The sequence below is a fragment of the Camelina sativa genome, chromosome 20, assembly GCF_000633955.1.
Source record: "Camelina sativa cultivar DH55 chromosome 20, Cs, whole genome shotgun sequence".
Classification (NCBI taxonomy): Eukaryota; Viridiplantae; Streptophyta; class Magnoliopsida; order Brassicales; family Brassicaceae; genus Camelina; species Camelina sativa.
In genome coordinates, this window is record NC_025704.1 from 17,052,678 (window position 1) to 17,058,677 (window position 6,000).

Below are 6,000 nucleotides of genomic sequence, written 5' to 3' on the forward strand. Positions count from 1 at the left end.
TTGGAGTAATTCACCTAGATCAGAAGACCTTGACATTCTGCACATAGATGTATCATGAACTTCAAGAGGAATGCCAAACCTTGAATGAGCTGTTCTGCCACCTTCTAATAAAAGAGAGGCTATACCGCTAGAAGCAGTATTTAAAACAATTTCTCCCCTTATCCTTACAGCTGCAGATAAAACTTTCCAAAGGAATGTTTTACCAGTTCCACCAAAACCATATAATAAAAAATGAGATATATTAGGATATCTAAACTGAACATAGATTGACTTGTCGAATCAATTTTATTAAAGTTATAAAGCAGGAAAAAAACAAATTAATAGATTTGAGAGGTGTGAAATGTCACATAAGAAACTGAAGCTCTCTTTTTCTATATGATACAGTTTTTGGTGCTAAATTTTGCATGTGATGGTATCTATGTCTCAAAATTTGTGATGTGTGAAACTGTTTGTGCATGCATGAGAAAAGTTTTGACATGACAATTGAGTACGAATTTATATGTTGATGTGTTCGTATATGTGTTATTCAAATAGAGATCACATCTTACAATTGTTTCACATGCAAAAATGTGTACTCATATTTAGAATAAAAGATATAGTATAATTTAGTTCTTTCAGCTTTATTCAATAAACTAATCATTAAAAAAGTATGAGAAGTTAAGATTTTATAACAACCATGTTACAAAAACTGAAAGTTAGAGAATGTATAAGTATAAAAAATATAAGCAAAATCACATAACAAATATAAAATGTATTAAAGTGGATAGATAAGAAACAAAGGAATAATAAGAAATTAAATTGAAACCAAGCAGAATATTAAAAAACAATAACACCAATAGTCTCACAAAAAACTCATGAAAATGAAAACCATAACCAAAACCAAAGTAGAAATTTAAAAGTCTCAAAGTGGATAGATAGTAAAACTCAAAAGAAAATTAACTGAACAAACTGTTAAGTTCCTTAGAAACACCAGCAGCAGTAGCATCTTCCACTTTTTGTCCAGAGCAATGTTTTTTTGAGGTAGATGATTGGTCATCTCCTTCGACCATGTTTGATGAACCTCTTTTTGATGATGGAGTGGAAGATGTTGAAGCATCCACATCTGATGGTTCACTCCCATCAGTAATCATTAAAGAACCCTATAAGTATAGTAAACATTAAATATACGAATTCAAAACCTTATATAAATCTTCACCATACAATTATATAAACTATTAAAACATTAATACCTGACCACCAGACAACATTGAAGACGGATTTATATAAGTGTCTGAAGGGAGAATCTCAAAATCAGAATTCAATCCTTTGGAGCACAAAGCAGCGACATTGTAAATGGTGGAGCTCCCTCTAATATTTTTCAACTCGATAGAAAGGAGAAACTCGAATGTTTTCCCTTCTAATGATAAAACCTCCAGAGGAATAGCTTCAGGATCCTCCAGCTATTGTTTATAATGCAATGGTTTAACAAAGTCAAAATTATCGAATAGAAAATTGTTTTGAAATATAATGCGGCTAAGATGAATGATATGATACAAAAATATAATACGGAAAAGATGAATAATTACCAAATCGTATCTATTGTTAAGGAGTTCTGAGGATTGCATTCCAACCATATCAGCAGCGAAGCTATCAAACACCATACATTTAGATTCTCCAGTTTTGTCTTTGATTTTAAGATAAATCCAGAACCTAAAAATAAATTTTAAAATTTTTAAGGTTTTGATTATCATAGAAGTATATAAGGAACTACTTTATTAACGTTTAATCAAATACGTATAAGTAACTTACTTGGTTGTGACGTTTTTTACAAACTGACAGCAAACCTCACAATAGAACTTTGGTGCTGGTTTATGATTCTCATCTTCCATCTTAATGCCTTGCTCGGCGATGGTCTTTTTGTTGCATTTCTTACACGCAATGTAGGCCCAACAGTAGTCTCTATCGACTTCAATTACTGTACAGGTAGTGCGACACATCCCAACCTATAAAGTTTAATTTCTATGTATTATTACCTAAATTTATAATAAAACAATGGATAATAGATATTTTTAGAAAAAAATACCTCAAATGCATGCAGGACTTCTTCGATAGTTTTAATAGGGTATTCTTCTAATTCTTCCTTTTTAGGTTTTGCCCAAAACACTTTCTTTTGCAATGAATCCATGATCGTCAGTTGCAAGCCATCATTGGAAAGACTAATATTCGAGTTATCACGTTATTATATGTGTTGATAAAAAGAACAGTCTATATTATCGGCAACAAATATATAAACTCACAGTTTTCTTAGATCTTCAGCTTCAGTAATTTCTGGATTGATTATAACTTGAGAACAGTCCCAGTGATTTTGAACACTCCAAGCATCTATATTAATTGTTATTCAAACTAATTTTATAAAAAAATTTAAGAAAGTTAATATGTAGTATAATGAGAAAAAACTTACCATTGTACTGATTAACTTTAGCAAACTTTAGTAAGCAGAAAACAATACCATCGGTAGACTTGTGGCAAGCTTTACTAAACATGTGAGCGCAGGTACCCCAAAGAGTACACAAAACACGTGTATCCCTATGAGAATAGTAATATAAAAAAATGAATAGAAGATTATTTGCTATATTTGTAAGCTGACCTTTGTTTTTTTTTTTTTTTTCTGACCAAGCATTGAAAAATATTTAGTTTAAAACATACTCAGAATTTCTCAAGTGGAAGTCGATTTTGGTAGTTGGTTTGTTTGTTGTAGTTATTTCTTTGATTTCACCACAGTCGACAACTTGACCAAAAAATCTGAGAGAAAACAATCAATTAATCGTGATATTATACGGTAGTAGTATACGCAAATTCAGCCCAAATACCTTCAGTTTTTTACGGAAAACAATCAATTAATAGCATATTCGATTATTTCACGGTGAGGATGAAAGCATAAAATCTTAAAAAGATTTTCCTTGTCCTCATCGACGATAACAATATTCGATTACCATAATTTGGGGTAAATTTTAATGACGATGAAAAATCTTGACTCTTGTATAATCTATTTGATCATATATTTACTTTGTTTCATTTTTGTTTTTGGAAAAATTTATGGAATGACAAAAATAATTTTGGTCATATATTGATTTAGAGACATAACAAATATGGTTTTATTTTTATCAAACTAACATATATTTACAGCTTATTAGAAACGACCAGTAGACACATATTAGATACGTAAATTAAACTTTTATAAGATGGGCTGCATGATCCTTTTGTTGGCATTTTACGTTTAAAAATAAATAGACGTTTAGGTTAAAATTGTAGTTCAGGTTTAATATTCTTAATTTTCCTACTATTAACAATCATTTCATTGTTTGATAAAAAAAGACTAAAATGCTCAGTGACGTTTAGATAAATATAATTAAATCTTATTATAACTTGAACATGATAACGAAACAGAGGAAATAGAAAATAAATTGAAACGATACGAAAATTTTAAAAAACAATGACAGAAATAGTTCAATCTTGTATTAATCCTCTTGCCAAACATGCTTCCTTGTATGATGGATATACAACTCCACCATAAGTCCTCAAATCTTCGTCACTTGTTGGTCCTTTAAGAAAACGGAAAAGAAGTTTAATGGATAAATTTCCATTAAACTTACTTGAAATAGAAGTAGTTCTTCGACTGTTGACTCTTCTCTTCCTCCTTTGAAAGCATTTTCCTGTAGGATCCCAAATGTAAAACGCAGGTAGCTCCTCAAAAGTGAGTTGTCTTGCAACTTCACAATTAAGGTTTAAATCGAACCAAGCCGTTAGCATAGGATCTTCCATATTTTTTTCCGTTTCCGGCGTACTCATTTTTATTTTGATATTTTGTTTTGTGTATAGGATGTTTGGGCTGAATGTGATAAGGATGAAGTAAGCTAATTATATAGGTGGTGAAAATTAGGGTTTTTGAAATTGTAATGTAAGTTGGGCCAATTGATCCATTAGATGCCTTCGTACAAAAAGGAAAAACATAAACGGTTCGGATGTATCATTGAACGGTCATGATTAAATGAAAGGATCCGGAATAATGTAACCGGGTTAAAAGGATCCGCGTCTTTATCCGTTTCCATGGGGTTGGAAATTTCCTTTGTACCCTTTTAAAAAATCGAAAATTTGGTCATAATTGCAATGGCATTGTATTGTAAATTCTTACAAAACTAAGGTTTTTTTCAGGCAATGTTTTACAATTAATAGTAGGGATATATATATGTTTGCAGGTGGTAAAAAGAACAAATGTTGTTACTATATATGATGTGAAAGAGAAACATGAAGAAGTTATTGATTCTAATCAATTTCACTAATTGATTGTGTTTAGATCAATGTTTTTAAATGCTTGGGTTTTTAGCATAACCCGGACCGGGATACCTTCTGATTCACAGTTAAACCAGTTCGATCGGCCGGTTTGGTCCGGATTTCAAAACATTGGTTTAGATTTTATATATAGAGAAAAACATGTAATTATATATTAGATTTGTTTATCCATCTCCACATATAGTGTAGGTATATATATGTGTGGTATAAAAAAATCAAAATGTTACTAATATATTTTATAAAAAAATTCGAATTGTAAATTCACATTTTCGTTTCTTTTCATTTAATTTGTGTGCTATTTAAATTGGGGCGATCAAACAAAACAAAACATATGGCTATAATTGCCTATCCAAACTGATAGGAACAAGTAATCTTCAATCAAATTTTGGAAAGATAATTATAAATTCAAATAATATAAGGAAATCAAATTTAATTCTACCGCATAAGTAGAACTTATCATACCAACTAAAAAGAAAGAATCCCTCTAATCTTCGTGAACCATATAATGCGATTTTATAGAGTTTCGAATGGATAAATATCTATTTTAGGACAATTATTTCAAAAATTTGGGTACTTTTAAAAATTACAGAGTTTGAGACTATCAAAACAGAAAATAATTTTTTACCCGATCTCTTAAAACATATTTTATAGATCATTAGTGTCACAAATTATGTTTGTAAACAACTTCTATCAAGTTTGGACAAATAACTTGGAGTTATATTTTAATTAATATTTGGTTAATAAAAAAGACATATTTTATAGATTAGAATTTTGTTTTTGAAACGCCTGTTACCCATAGGTTTTGCAAATTCAGCAGTATGAATACAGATATTGCTCATGTTGTTTTTAGAGAACCGGTTTTTTAAGAGTAAAAAATAGCAAAATCGTTACAAGGTAGGCCTATCAGTGTGGGTTCCCCCAGCTAGACAATTTAGGTAATCCAATTTGGTTAATCTTTATAACCGATCACTTCGGTTCGCATTTGATTTGGATGCATCGTCGTGTCGATCCAAATGTTATTGTGAAATCAGTTTTGATCCAAAACCACAATTCTCAGATAGAAAAAACATGATATGTATGGGACATGACGAATTTTTCTGTCCAGAAATAAACATATTATTTTTGCTTATTTTTTAAATGTAGTTGTTTCTACTAATAACAAAACAGATCTGATCCTACTTTTTGACTAAAACAAATAGAATATTGTACTGATATGAGTTTAGATTATAAATATTAATAATATTTGTTAAAAATATGTTTATAAACATAATTTCACACATACATAATATATTGTAGACCTGATAAATAACATTAATTCTTGAAATCAATCCGCACGTACATGCGGGTCCGAATCTAGTACTTTTAAAAATCAGAAAAAGTCCAACACGTAAAATATTTTTCCATACATATATACATTTTCATTTTTGAAATTTAAACTCTAAATGGTGTGTGATTGAGAAAATTTGGTAACTTATTTTCACATTTATGGCATCTAAAAAATAACGATCTTTAGACATTTGGAAAGTTATAATTATTTGGTGGCATCTGTATTATTAAAAAATATGATTTTTTAAGATATTTATTTAGCTGTCAACTTATAAAAAATAAAATAAAATGATTGCTTTCCCCAAAGAACAAGCTAAATTCGAAGTATCTGGAAACTCTCATTGC